General features: G+C 44.1%; 1 protein-coding gene across 2 annotated transcripts in view; it reads right to left on the bottom strand.

The window, feature by feature from the left end:
- ARMC1 (armadillo repeat containing 1) overlaps nt 1–16,031 on the bottom strand; it is a 66,502-nt gene that overhangs the window by 33,413 nt on the left and 17,058 nt on the right. The gene's annotated exons all lie outside the window — the stretch shown is intronic.

The following is a 16,031-nucleotide window of genomic DNA, read 5'->3' on the forward strand; positions in this document are numbered from 1 at the left end:
CACACAATGTCCAAGGCTTCAATTCGCCTCATAAGAGAGGCAAAGCATTCCACTATTATAAATCTACTCACACAGACATTATATGCTTACAGGAGACGAGGTTCTCCAGAACAAGCCATCCCTCATATCTAAGTAGGCATTTTCCATTGGCTTTCCATTCATGTGCTAGAGAGAAGGTCCGTGGTGTCTCCATAGCTTTCAGGAGAGGCCTCCCCTTCAAATGTGATCACACACTCGCGGATCCTACAGGGAGATACTTATTACTAAAAGGGACTTTATATGACTCTAGGGTCACCTTGGTTTCATATTATGCCCCCAACCAGTTCCAAGACCGTTTTTTGTCACACCTTCTCCAGGTTGTGTCTCAACATGGAGAAGGAATGATAATAATGTGCGGGGATACAAACATGGCCTTGGATGTGGAGTTGGATAAGGCCTCTAAACCTGGTTCTGCAGCAGCTCCCCTCCCCTATACTCGAACTCAAGCGCAAACAGTTTCTCGCCTATTCAGAGGTAGAGGCCTGTTAGATGTCTGGCGCGAACTCAACCCAGTAAAAAGAGATTACACCTTCTATTCAAACCCCCACGGGAGCTTCTGCAGAATCGACCATTTCTTCATGCAAGCCCCATACCTAGATAATGTTACCACAGCTAAAATACTTTCAGTTACTTGGTCGGACCACGACCCTGTGCAAATTCAGCTGTCTTCCCTGATTCCAAGAGGCAGGGACTTCAAGTGGCGACTTAATGACTCCCTGCTCACCAAACAAGAGTGCCTAGGAAAAATACATTCATTCCTTACCGATTATTTGGAAACCAATAGAGGCTCTGTCACCTCCACAGTATCCCTTTGGGAAGCTTTGAAAGCCACAGTTAGAGGGAGAATAATTAGTTATGCCTCCTACCTTAAAAAACAGAAATCCCAAAAAATCTCAGATCTGACTAAACAGTTTGAAGAAGCTGAACAAGCTTGGAAGAATTCCCCAACTACCTCTTCCAGACTTTCTAGAGATAGGCTACGGTCCCAACTAGACGCATTACTTAGCGACGAAGTTGAAAAACAACTTCGGTGGCAGAAAAACTTCTATTACAGATGGGCCAATAAGCCTCATACCCTGCTAGCAAACCGATTGAAAAATCGTAGATATAAGCCACCCACACTGCGAATAAAAGATCAATCCCATCCCCCTACCACAAACCCATGCAAAATAGTCCAATATTTCCATAACTTCCTACAGAAGCTATACAAGTCAGAAAAAGCAATTGACAGAGCCCGCCTTGAAACATTCTTCGCCTCAGTACATCTCCCATCTCCCCAAGCGACAGATATAGAATATTTAAACGCTGATATCACGTCTGAGGAAGTTCTAGCGGCCATAAAATCACTAAAAACTACAAAATCTCCAGGCCCAGACGGTTACTCCCCTCTCTTCTATAAGAAATTCGGTCCCTTAGTAGCTCCTCTCCTATCCCAAATGTTTAATGAATACAACAAAAACAAACCCCCAGGCCAAGATACCCTTCAAGCTAACATAGCTATGCTACCAAAAACAGATATAGAGCCCATAGAAATAGTCAATTTCCGCCCCATCTCACTGCTCAATGTGGATATTAAACTCTTAAGCAAGATTTTAGCTACCCGGATTACCCAGTTTCTCCCCCAATTGATCCACAAGGACCAAGTGGGCTTCGTCCCAGGGCGCCAAGCCCCAGACGCAGTCTACAGAGCAATCCAAGTATTCGAGAGCTTGCATTATAGGAAAATCCCAGGTGTCTGTTTAAGCTTGGACATTTACAAGGCGTTCGATACGCTCTCATGGGAATATCTGTATTTTGTATTACAGCACTGGGGGTTTGGGTCCTCCTTTATAGCTTGGCTACAAGCGCTCTATTCCTCCCCAACAGCAAAAATTAATTATGCGGGTTATCTATCCCCCAGCTTTGCAATTGAGAGAGGCACCCGCCAGGGGTGTCCTCTCTCACCAATCTTATTCATTATAGCTATGGAACCTCTAGCCTGTATCATCAGAGACGCAGACAGAGTCCAAGGTTTCCAAATAGCAGGAACTCAACATAAGCTTAATCTGTTTGCGGATGATATGCTAGTGTTTCTGTCAAATCCACAATCCTCTATCCCAGCCTTGATGGAAATAGTGGATGAGTTTGCACAGGTGTCTGGCCTTACTATTAACCCAAATAAGTCCTCCCTTATGAATATAACTTTAGCCAAGCCTGAATGGATGGAATTGACCAACAAAGTCCCCTTCCAGACAGTCAATAACCAGATCTCCTATCTAGGAATCAATTTAACTTCGAGATATAGTTCTCTCTTTCAGGCAAATTACTATGCACTATCCAAACAAATCACCCAATATATCTCCAATTGGTCTGAGATGCATTTGTCCTGGCTTGGTCGTGTGCATTCTGTCAAAATGACGTTACTGCCCAAAATTTTATACCATTTCAGACTGCTCCCGGTCTGGGTTCCCCCACACTTTCTTAGATTGTTACAGCTCAAAATCAACAAATTTATTTGGGGTAACTCCAGACCGAGAGTAGCTAAAGCCTCCTTATACCTACCTAAATACTCAGGGGGCCTAGGCTTTCCTGATTTGCATGCATACTACCAAGCCTCACAAATCGCTCCAATGGTTGGATTGTACAGAGGTCCAGAGATGCCGCAATGGACATATTTTGATATAGCTTTGGCGGCCCCTCTATCGGTGCAGTCCCCAATTTGGCTCCCACCCAAATCTCGGCCCCCCTTGCTAAGTTGTATTTTCACACATTGTCTAAGGGTATGGGACTCTTCTAAATATACCCGGAAATTGATATCCCCATTTCTTCCATTATTGCCGATCACCGACAATCCCCTCTTCCCTCCAGCATACGATGATCCAGCAGCATTTCGCTGGTGGACTACTAAAAACCTACTAATAGTCTACCATTTGATAAAAGACTCAAAGGTCGTCAGCTGGGACGTTTTAAGGGAAAAATTCCAGATCCCAGGGTCAGAATACTTCCGGTTCCTACAGCTGAGGCACTGGATCAACTCACTGTTAAAAAACACCTCAAATGCAGATGTGTCTTTATCATTGTTTGAAAATGTTTGTTTACATGACACCAAGGGGAATGGGCTAATAAGCAAGCTATATCTAAATTCAATAAGTCCAGCCCCCACCTTTGTACACGGGTACGTTAAGGCTTGGGAGCTCGACCTGAAGAACTCTAGACCTATAGAAGAATGGTCACACGCATGGGATAGCCTTTTTCACCTCTCTATAAACCTAGGCCTAATAGAAGCCTCCCTTAAAGTAATGATGAGGTGGTACTGGGTGCCTTCTAGATTGGCACACGTTGGAGGGGATGGGATGTGTTTCAGGGGTTGCCAGTCCAGGGGAGACATGCTACACACCTTTTGGTCCTGTTCGATGTTGTCTCGCTTCTGGTCCAAAGTCTACCGCCTAATACAAGCGGTGTTCCACACCCAATTACGTAGAGACCCGTGGTCAGCATTGCTGCATTTCCGCACAGGCTCCTTAAATAAAAACCAGGAGGCTCTCCTCCAATTTATCTTTGTAGCAGCAAAACAAACTATCGCCAGAGCCTGGAAAAAGCAACTGGTCCCTTTTCAGGAAGTAAAAAACAGAATCACCTGCATTATGACCCAAGAACAATTAGCGGGGACTCTCCTGGACAGGCAACCCAGAGTGGACGCAATATGGGGCCCATGGAGGGCATACCTGTCTATAACTGGAAACAACTGAACAGTAAAAATTTTAAACCAAGCAGACCTGCTTTATAAGTCTCTGCACAGGAGGGGCTCACCTCCTCTTCCCCTCCCCTTTCCCTCCATTTTCTCTCTTCTTTTTCCTCCCTTTAGTTTTCTCCTCCCCTTTCTCCCCCCCCAACGCAGGGGGGTTCTCTCTCTCTCTAATCAATCCCCACAGCCCGGTAGGTAAGTGGGGGTCATAGATTTCTGCTAGACAAGGCACTCAGAGGCAAGGAACGGAGCTCGCTCTGGAGCCCTGATTTCCTTGCGCTACTATGAACGGGACCCTAGGTCCCACAAAATGTGATAACCTCTCATGCCTTTCTTATCTAAGGTGATGTTGTGACAGACAAATTTCTTGTTTTCTGTGAGTCATGAGAAGTTGCCCAAACGAATACCTTGCCTAGCACTGTACATCATATACTGTTTTTTCCTTTGCTAAAACTCAATAAAAAGTTTGAAATTGAAAAAAGGTCATAACACATGACCAACCGGGTCTCTCAATCCCATTCAATATTAAATAAGAACATATAGTAACAACACCTGGCTTCAAAGCGATATTATAAATACATATCAACACCTAGCTGCTAAAGAGATATTAATAGGGTAGGCGAAATCGCCTCAAAAAATGGGATTAGTGTAAAAACCACAGGCCTCTTCTGAAGCGGGTTGAGCCCGCGTGGTGCACTAAGGCTGCTCGTTCGGGTACCTCTCTTCTCCCTCCCTGGCGTCTGGCTAGCTGCACCAGCTTTTTCAATTTACCACGTAAGTTCCACAGTGTTTTCTATCTTTCACAGGTATGCGCTTTTTTACCCAGTATATGTTGATATACCTGGCTCTCTCTTACTTGCACACAGTACCTATTTTCACTTACGGTATTTATATTTATGATTAATTTAGATATACAGGTATATCCAATATAAACTCCCTTGTGGTTTTTACACTAATCCCATTTTTTGAGGCGATTTCGCCTACCCTATTAATATCTCTTTAGCAGCTAGGTGTTGATATGTATTTATAATATCGCTTTGAAGCCAGGTGTTGTTACTATATGTTCTTATTTAATATTGTATGGGATTGAGAGACCCGGTTGGTCATGTGTTATGACCTTTTTTAAATGTTTTTATTTTTGGAATACAATAAAGATTGGTTAATATATTGATACTTATTAGTCTGGTGCTGTTTATGGGGGTTCCTTTTCCTACTTTGTCCAATTGTGTATCTTCCCCTGTTCCCCCCTAGCACATTCTAATTGATATATTGTTCTAATATATTATACATATAAAATATTATTTTGCATGGTGCTGGTCCCAACTTTTTTGAGTACTGCAGAAGAGGTTCTGCATTCAGCATTTATCCACAAAGAAAAAAAAAAAAGCTACTATGCTTAAAGCTCCCTTGTAGTGTTGAGTGATGGCCACAGCAGTGGGGCGGGGGACAACGACACAACTTTCCCATGTCGCCTCCTACAGCTGATGCGCTCCACGTTGCGTTCACTCACGTTCCACAACCCTCCCATGCTTCCTCCTCCTAGGTTTGAAGGAGGAAAAAAGAGATTATACATTATGTTCCATTCCCAGCAAGCAATGTATGTAGTCCAAAGCCAGGCCCTTCTCCTGAAAAGTGTATCTCCAGGGTCCTGACTGTACAGGAAATATGGCACGGTCATGCTATACTGTTATGAGCTGGATCTAGGTACAAATGGCTATATGCACAGATCCTGCCCCTAGGAAGGGCACAGTCATATGCTCCTCCCACAGTGCACGCAAAGAGATGAGCAAAACCAAGCAACATACATAACTGGCATGTGGCACAACAGGTAATGTGGAATATCCTATCCTTTTCATTATATAAAATATAATAATTGACTGCAGTATTAAAAAGCATTTATAACAGCATAACAATCATTCTTTCACTCTTTTTCTGAAACAAAACTGCAGCTAAAACCCTGTTTTAACATTTTAATTACATGGCCTTAAGCAGGCGAGTTGAGGGCCTCAGTTCAAGGTTACGCAGGTGTGGCTGCTGCTTGGTTTGTGCCATATTGCTGTTTAGACTGCGAGGAGGCAGCATTAGACAGAATCTGTCTAAAAAGACTGCAAAAATAAATGAATACCTCTGCAACTGCATTTTCTCTCACTGGCTTATCTAATTTACACAATCGTGTGTCCGTTTATTAATAACAATTAAACTGGTGCAAAGTGGTGAAATGATCGCTATTACAAGATCAATGTCTGATTAGAAAGTAATCAATCATTTGCCAGATTGGGTTTCTATTGAACACTGTGTGACCACTAAGGACACCTGAAGTGAAAGAGATAGGGAGGCTGCCATATTTGTTTTCTTTTAAATAATACCAGTTACCTGGCATTCCTGCTGATCTCTTTGGCTGTAGTCGTATGTGGATCACATGTCTGAAACAAGCATGTGATCAATCCAGTCAGACTTCAGTCAGGAACATCTGTTCTACATGCTTGTTCAGGGTCTATGGCTAAAGGTATTAGAGGCACAGAATTAGCAGGAAAGCCAGACTGCATGCATTGTTTAACCACTTGCCGATCGCCCACTGCACATTGGCGGCGGCAAAGTGGCAGCCCCAGGACCACGTAACACACATTGGCGTTGGGTCCTGGGACTCTTCCGGGCCGGGGATCGCGCGCATCCGCCGGCATTAGGCTCTGCCCACCCGCGACGACATCCCGGCGGCCATACGGAAGCGCCGGCGGGATGTTAACCCCCGATCTGCCGCACACAAAGCGTATAATACAGGCTGCCTCCTGCCCTGGTGGTCCCAGTGTCCGAGGGACCACCAGGGCAGGCTGCAGCCACCCTAGTCTGCACCCAAACACACTGATCTGCCCCCCCCCGATCGCCCACAGCACCCCTCAGACTCCTGATCACCCCCCCCCACCCCTCAGATTCTCCCCCCCCAGAGTACTGTATGCATCTATCCCCCCTGATCACCTGTCAATCACCCATCAATCACCCCCTGTCACTGCCACCCATTAATCACCCCCTAACCTGCCCCTTGCGGGCAATCTGATCACCCACCCACACCATTAGATCGCCTGCAGACCCGACGTCAGATCACCTCCCAAGTGCATTGTTTACATCTGTTCTCTCCTCTAAACACCCACTAATTACCCATCAATCACCCCCTGTCACCACTACCCATCAGATTAGACCCCTATCTGGCCCTAGGGCACCCAATCACCCGCCCACACCCTCAGAACGCCCTCAGACCCCAGCCCTGATCACCTCGCCAGTGCATTGCTTGCATCTATTCCCCCCACTAATCACACCTTGAGACACCCATCAATCACCTCCTGTCACCACCTTTCACCCCCTAGCACACCTACCCATCAAATCAGGCCCTAATTTGCCCCGTGTGGGCTCCTGATCACTCGGCCAAACCCTCAGATCCCCCTCAGACCCCCTTCCGATCACCTCCCCAGTGCATTGATTGCATCTATTTTCCCCTCTAACCACCCCCTGAGACACCCATCAATCACCTCCTGTCACCTCCCTAGCACTCCTATCCATCAGATCAGGCCCAATACAACCTGTCATTTAAGAGGCCACCCTGTTTATGACCGGTTCCACAAAATTTGCCCCCTCATAGACCTCCTGCCATCAAAATTTGCAGATGCTTATACCCCTGAACAGTCATTTTGAGACATTTGGTTTCCAGACTACTCACGGTTTTGGGCCTGTAAAATGCCAGGGCAGTATAGGAACTTCACAAGTGACCCCTTTTTAGAAAAAAAAGACACCCCAAGGTATTCTGTTAGGTGTATGAAGAGTTCATAGAAGATTTTATTTTTTGTCAAAAGTTAGCGGAAATAGATTTTTATTGTTTTTTCACAAAGTTTCATTTTTCACTAACTTGTGACAAAAAATAAATTCTTCTATGAACTCACCATACTCCTAACGGAATACCTTTGGGTGTCTTCTTTCTAAAATGGGGTAATTTGTGGGGTTCCTATACTGCCCTGGCATTTTAGGGGCCCTAAACCGTGAGGAGTAGTCTTGAAACCAAATGTCACAAAATTACCTGTGAAATCCTAAAGGTACTCATTGGACTTTGGGCCCCTTAGCGCAGTTAGGGTGCAAAAAAGTGCCACACATGTGGTATTGCCATACTCAGGAAAAGCACCTGCTAGACTTACCGGTAGCGGTGTTTCTATCCTGAAGCTGGGACACGTCCTTCAGGAGTTTGGGCACGCCCAGACACCTGCTGAAACACATCAGAGAAGTATTAAATGCTCCCGCCCTCCCTCTAACCTCAGTGTATAGAAAGTTGAAGACCAGACACACCAGGAAAGAAGAGAGGAGCGAAGCACCTCCTAGTGACCTCTAACAGGAACAGACGCCAGGAAAGTGCGCAGAAGGGTAGGGTAGCGGACAGTGTCCCAGCTTCAGGATAGAAACACCGCTACCGGTAAGTCTAGCAGGTGCTTTCTCCAACCCTCAGCTGGGACACGTCCTTTAGGAGAGATGGAAAAGTAAATGACAAACCTAGGGAGGGACTACACCCTGTAGCACTTTCCTGCCAAACGACAAATCCTGTTGCGACAGCACATCCACTCTATAATGTTTGACAAAGGTGGACGGACTTGCCCAGGTCGCCGCCTGACATATCTGCTGCACTGTAGCCCCCGCTCTCTCCGCCCATGATGTAGAAATGGAACGAGTTGAGTGGGCGTTAATACCCGTTGGTGGAGTGGAGTCTGAAATCTTGTAGGCTAAAGAAATCACCTCACAGATCCATTTAGCTATAGTCTGTCTAGATGCTTGGAGCCCACAATTTTTAGAACCATATAGAATGAATAAATTAGATGTCTTCCTAAAATCCCTAGTTCTTGACAAATAGGCCAAAATAGCCCGTCTTACATCTAAACAGTGAAACTCAGACTCTTTAGCAGAAGAAGGTTTGTCACAAAAAGACGGAAGAATAATACTTTGTGATCTGTGAAAATCCGACGAGACTTTCGGTAAATAATTCGGATCCAGCCGGAGAACCACTTTGTCCGGAAAAATTGTCAAAAAAGGATCCTTAATAGAAAGGGCCTGAAGATCTCCCAGTCTTCTGGCCGACGTAATTGCAACTAAAAAGATAACTTTAAGCGTCAAAACTTTTAGATCGACCTCGTCGATAGGTTCAAAAGGACTTTTGGTCAATATATTGAGAACCAGGGAAAGATCCCACTGTGGAACAATTTTCTGTTTGATCGGAGTAGATTTTTGTACTGCACGAAAAAAATCTCTGATTAATCTTTCTTGTGCTAAAGGTCTATCTAACAAAATAGATAACGCCGAACACTGTACTCTGAGTGTACTGAGGGACAATTTCATCTCCAGACCTCCCTGGAGAAAGTCCAGAATAGTACCAAGCTCAGAACGATTCCTATTATGTGACACGCACCAAGAATCAAACACCTTCCACACTTTCCTATAAATTTTGTGCGTGATAGGTTTCCTACATTTCAATAATGTATCAATCGTTTTCTCAGATATCCCTTTATTCCTAAGAATTATCCTTTCAGGATCCAGGCCGACAGCTTGAACAACTCCGGCCTGGGATGGAATACGGGCCCCTGTCGCAACAGATCCGACCTCAACGGGAGGGGTAATGGAGACTGAACTGACAGACTCAAGAGTGTGGCAAACCAAACCCTCTTGGGCCAGGCAGGTGCGATTAGAATCAAGTTTGCCTTTTCCTTTAGCACCTTCTCCAAGACTCGTGGAATTAACTTTAAGGGCGGAAAGGCATAACCTAGATTGAATGTCCATGGTACTGACAGTGCGTCCAACCCCAGAGAGCTCGGACTGCTGTGGAGAGAGAAAAACTGGGCTATCTTTGCATTGATTGGAGAAGCGAAAAGATCGATCTCCGGAAAACCTAATTTTCCTGTTATCCAGAGGAAAACCTCCTGATTCAATTCCCATTCCGACTGATCGAGTTCGTGGCGGCTCAAATAATCCGCTTCCACATTTAAGGATCCTTTTATGTGAATCGCTTCGACCGACAGCAGATTTGCTTCTGCCCAGCCAAAAATCTCTGTGGACAAGAGGTACAGACTCACTGATCTGGTGCCCCCTTGCTTGTTGAGATACGCCACCGCGGAAACGTTGTCGGAAAAAACCAGAACGTGCCTGTTCCGTAAAATTTCCTGAAAAGCAAAAAACGCCTCCAGCACTGCCCGAAGCTCTCTGAGATTGGACGGGCTTCTTGCCAGCTTCTTGGACCATGCCCCCTGTGCCTGGTAACCTAGGGTCGTGGCCCCCCAACCCCATGAACTTGCATCTGTGTGAACTCTGACTGGGTCCTCCTGTCTCCATACTCTGCCTTGAACCAGACTGGACCTGTCCAGCCACCAGTGTAAGCTTTGTTTTACTTGTCCCGGGATCTGCACTATCTCCTCTAGAGACTCCTGAGTCTTGTCCCAGATTGCTAGTAGCCACCTTTGTAGGCCCCGACTGTGGAACTGTGCCCACGAAACCGCCGGGAGCGCTGCTGTCATTAACCCCAAAACTTTCATTATGTTTCTGATGGATGTTTCCTGTGACAGTAAAAGGTCTCTCAATTCTGACTGTAATTTTTCTATCTTTACCGTGGGAAGAAAAATCCTGCCTCTTATCGAATCGATTACATAGCCCAAAAACACAATTGTCTGGGTTGGTGTCAAGTGGGATTTTTGATAGTTTATTATCCATCCCAAATGAGTTAGAGTCTGGATTACTTGGTCTCTGTGCTGTACTAAGATCTGCTCTGTCTTGGCAAAAATTAGTAGGTCGTCTAAATAAGGAATTATCTCTATTCCCTGAAGTCTTAGAAACTTCATGACCTCGGCCAGTACTTTTGTGAAAATCCGAGGGGCTGTCGCGATTCCGAAGGGGAGAGCTTGAAACTGGTAATGGCGACACTGTCCCTGTGCTTGGATTGCGAATCTCAGAAACTTCTGATGCGACTGGGCGATGGGAATGTGTAAATATGCGTCTTGTAAATCTATCGACACAAAAAACTCCTTCCCCTGCAGAAGGGCCTTTACTGAGGAGATATTCTCCATTCTGAACCTTCTGTAAATTAAATAAGGGTTTAGAGACTTCAGATTCAGAATGAATCTGAAATCCCCTGTATTCTTTGTCACCAAGAACACATGGGAAATAATACCCCTGGTACTCCTCCTTTGGGGGTACCGAAAGTATCACCCGCTTTGCAATTAATTTGGAAATTTCTGCTTGAAGACCGTCTGCCCTCCTCTGCTCTCGAGGAAGACTGTTCACATAGGCTCTGGCAGGGGGTGGAACAAAAAATTGTTGACGATAACCGTCCTTTATAATTTTTAAAATAAAAGGATCTGGATTTATTTGACACCACTGGGAAACAAAATAAAGAAGCCTTCCCCCCACTGGCCGAGAATCACTTATTTTCTTTGGGGTTGTTGGGTTTAGCAAGGGCAAATCCCCCTTTCCCCTTGCCTGCTGGAAAAGACCATTTCTTTTGTTGCGACTGAGATTTGGACTGATCTTCGCCCCTCTGTCCGGGTCTCTTGAAAATTCCCTGTTTTTTATATTGATAAGGTTTACGTCTACTGGGGAATTGTTTCCCCTTTTCAGCTGACCGGGAAAGAATATTCTCTAATTCACTCCCGAAAAGCAAACTCCCCTCAAAGGGAACCGAACATAATTTGTTTTTAGATGTCAAGTCCCCCTCCCAAGTCTTGAGCCAAAGCGCTCTCCTGGCAGAATTGATAAGAGCTGTAGTGCGGGCCGAAACTCTAATAATTTCCACCGCTGCGTCTGCCAGAAAAGCCAACGACCTCAAAACAACCGGTAGAGACTTGACATATGTATTTAAGGCCTTACCAGAAGTGATATGAGAAATCAAATTTTCCATCCAAACCTTTAAATTTCTGGATATACAAGTAGCTGCCACACTCGGCAAAAAAGCAAATGAGGCAGATTCCCAGGCCTTTTTGAGTAATAAATCAATTCTCTTATCCATAACATCTTTAAGGACTCCGGCGTCCTCAAAGGAGAGGTCCGCATTTTTTGAATGTTTAGACAACGAAGCATCAATCTTTGGACATTTTATAAATTTATCCATATCTGACTGAGCAAACGGATATTTTCTCTTTGCTAACTTTGGAATAAACAATCGTCGCTCCGGCTCTTGCCATTGCGATGCAATAATATCCTTAAGCGCCTGGTGAAAGGGAAACACTCTACCCGTTTGCTGCGCCAGACCGGAATAAACCTGATCCTGCACCGAAAGTTCCTTTTGAACCTCCGGAATTTGCTCAGTGGTGTATACAGCTTTAAGTAGTTCATTAACCTCCTCTGTATTACACAAAAATCTTGCTGGCTTTTTACTCTCTTCATCCGAGTCCTCCTCTGATTGATCATTTTCCCCCTCTTCAAGCTCAGAGAAGTTACCCCTGCTCTCTAAATCTACCCTCTCTTCCTCCTCCCTCAGAGCCCCCCCAAAATCAACTGGTAACGGAGACGGGCCTGCAGGAGGGTCTGATTCGCCCAAATCACCTGCAATAGGAGGAGAAATGGTCACAAAAGGAGCAGAGGAAGGGCCAGCCTCAGGAACCCCTGTGGGACCCGACAAAATAGACTCTTTAAATTTGCTTAAAGTTTCAGTCATATCCTTATTGACTGAACGCATTACATTTTTGAATATGGCTGAAGACTCAGAGGCTATGACTGCATCAATACATTTCTGACATAGACTCTTCTTATAACTAGAAGACAATTTGGACAGACATTGACAACATCTTTTAGATCTAGGCCTATCACTAGAGCCACTAGATTTAGACTCCACTTTGGCCTGCAAACAAATAAAGAGACAAGGAAACTCCATTACAATACTTATCTTCATGGTAAGTTTCATTAAGGGAGAAGAAATCTCCCACTCACCCCACCATCTAACTGTTTGGCTGTGGAGGATGAGGATGCGGATGCCGACGTTGCTGCCGTTACTGTCGCTGTCGGTACACTGCTCAGGGACGCGGAGGCCGCTGACGCACTTGCCGACTCCATTGTGCCCCATGGCGGACTCTCCCCGGCGTCCTTTCATCTGCGCATGCCCCTAACGTCACTTCCGGTGCCTCCACTCTTCCGGAAGTGCGTCATGCGCCCCACCACTGCGTCTTCCGTCAAAAGCCGGCTTCAGCCAGACGCGCAGGAGGAAGGGAACTGGCACACCCTGTTCCATCCGAGGGCGTCCAGTATAATGGCGGCGGCGGCAGCACGTTCTTCCGGACTCCCAGTCCCGGGCTCACTAAAGTACCACCGCCTCGGAAAAAACTCACCCTCCGGTGAGAGAAAAATAATAAATAGGAGCTACCTTTCCGTGTGTCTCCGGGCGGAAACACAAATACACTGGGGTTAGAGGGAGGGCGGGAGCATTTAATACTTTTCTGATGTGTTTCAGCAGGTGTCTGGGCGTGCCCAAACTCCTGAAGGACGTGTCCCAGCTGAGGGTTGGAGAAAGTAGTATAATGTGTTTTGGGGTGTATTTTTACAAATACCCATGCTGAGTGGGAGAAATATATCTCTGTAAATGGACAATTGTGTAAAAAAAAAAAAAAATAATTCAAAAAAAATGGTCATTTACAGAGATATTTCTCCCACCCAGCATGGGTATGTGTAAAAATACACCCCAAAACACATTATACTACTTCTGAGTACGGCAATACCACATGTGTGGCACTTTTTTGCAGCCTAACTGCGCTAAGGAGCCCAAAGTCCAATGAGCACCTTTAGGCTTTACAGGGGTGCTTACAATTTAGCACCCCCCAAAATGCCAGGACAGTAAACACACCCCACAAATGACCCCATTTTGGAAAGTAGACACTTCAAGGTATTCAGAGAGGAGCATAGTGAGTCCGTGGCAGATTTTATTTATTTTTTTTGTCGCAAGTTAGAAGAAATGGAAACTTTTTGTTTTCTTTTTTTTGTCAAAGTGTCATTTTCCGCTAACTTGTGACAAAAAAAAAATCTATGAACTCACCATGACTCTCAGTGAATACTTTGGGGTGTCTTCTTTCCAAAATGGGGTCATTTGGGGGGCATTTATAACATCCTGGAATTTTAGCACCTCATGAAACATGACAGGTGGTCAGAAAAGTCAGAGATGCTTCAAAATGGGAAAATTCACTTTTGGCACCATAGTTTGTAAACGCTATAACTTTTACCCAAACCAATAAATATAGGCTGAATTAGTTTTTTTTTTTATATCAAAAACATGTATGTCCATATTTTAAGTGCTGCATGTATACAGAAATTTTACTTTATTTGAAAAATGTCAGCACAGAAAGTAAAAAAAAAAATCTTTTTTTGACAAAATTCATGTCTTTTTTGATGAATATATTAAAAAGTAAAAATCGCAGCAGCAATCAAATCGCACCAAAAGAAAGCTGTATTAGTGACAAGAAAAGGAGGTAAAATTCATTTAGATGGTAGGTTGTATGACCGAGCAATAAACTGTTAAAGCTACAGTGGTCTGAATGGAAAAAAAGGCTCTGGTCCTTAAGGGGTTTTATGACTGCAGTCCTTAAAGAGACACTGAAGCGAAAAAAAAATGATGATATTATGATTTGTATGTGTAGCACAGCTAAGAAATAAAACATTAAGATCAGATACATCAGTCTAATTGTTTCCAGTACAGGAAGAGTTGAGAAACTCCAGTTGTTATCTCTATGCAAACAAGCCATTAAGCTCTCTGACTTAGGCCACATACAGACATCAGACCATAGTCTTTGGAAAATGAAAGATCACAGACCAATCTTACCACCCTTCCTGTAGTATAAGAGCCATACTCTACACAGTCTTTTCTATGGAGCTGAACTCCCCATCAGGAAAAAATCTTGGCAAGATGCTGCACACACAGATGCTGTACAGACACAAAAGATCAGTATCTGCAAAAGATCTGTTCCTGCCAAAAATCCATTCCTGCAAATTGCAATGATAGTCTATGAGATCTGCAGATCATCATACACACATGATTTAACTGACATTCATCTGCAGATCTGAAAATCCATCCTGGTGGATCTGATCTGCAGATGAATGTCAGTTAAATCATGTGTGTATGATGATCTGCAGATCTCATAGACTATCATTGCAATTTGCAGGAATGGATTTTTGGCAGGAACAGATCTTTTGCAGATACTGATCTTTTGTGTCTGTACAGCATCTGTGTGTGCAGCATCTTGCAAAGATTTTTTCCTGATGGGGAGTTCAGCTCCATAGAAAAGACTGTGTAGAGTATGGCTCTTATACTACAGGAAGGGTGGTAAGATTGGTCTGTGATCTTTCATTTTCCAAAGACTATGGTCTGATGTCTGTATGTGGCCTAAGTTAGTCGTGGAGAGGGCTGTTATCTGACTTTTATTATCTCAACTGTTCCTGGACTATTTACTTTTTCTCTGCTAGAGAAGAGGTCATTACTTCACAGACTGCTCTGAAAGACTCATTTTGAATGCTGAGTGTTGTGTAATCTGCACATATTATAGAATGATGCAATGTTAGAAAAAACACTATATACCTGAAAATAAAAGTATGAGAAGATTTTCTTTGCTGCTAATCTTCTAGTAATTATTCATAGTACACAACCAATTCACTATATCATAATTTTTTTTTCGCTTCAGTGTCTCTTTAAGTGGTTAAAAGGAAAAAATATGATACTCTCAGTTCAGGTGTGATTTAAGTGACATGTTTTCCAGGCTACAGTTGCCAGTATAAACATCTAATCACATGTGGCAGCTGCTGAAATCTGATTGGTCCATTTCCAAGGCACTTAGAGGAACTCCAGTGAAAATAATGTAATAAATAAAGTGCTTCATTTTTACAATTATGTATAAATGATTTAGTCAGTGTTTGCTCATTGTAAATTTTTTCCTCTCCCCGATTTACATTCTGACATGTATCACATGGTGACATTTTTACTGTGGGCAGGTTAGGTAGCTGCTCCTAGCTGTTTTGGCTGTTAGAGACAGCTGTAAGCAGCTATTTCCTGTCTGTGAACATTGTTACATTGTGGCAGTTTGCCAGGAGCACCGCGGTCCTCTGAGCTTCTTGTGGGAGGGGTTTCACCACAATATCAGTCATACAGCGCCCCCTGATGGTCTGTTTGTGAAAAGCAATATATTTCTCAAGTAAAAGGGAGTATCAGCTACTGATTGGGATCAAGTTAAAATCTTGGTTGGAGTTCCTCTTTAAGTTTGAATAAAATCTGCATCTCATTGGC

Source organism: Hyperolius riggenbachi, chromosome 5 (assembly GCF_040937935.1).
Source record: "Hyperolius riggenbachi isolate aHypRig1 chromosome 5, aHypRig1.pri, whole genome shotgun sequence".
Lineage (NCBI taxonomy): Eukaryota > Metazoa > Chordata > Amphibia > Anura > Hyperoliidae > Hyperolius > Hyperolius riggenbachi.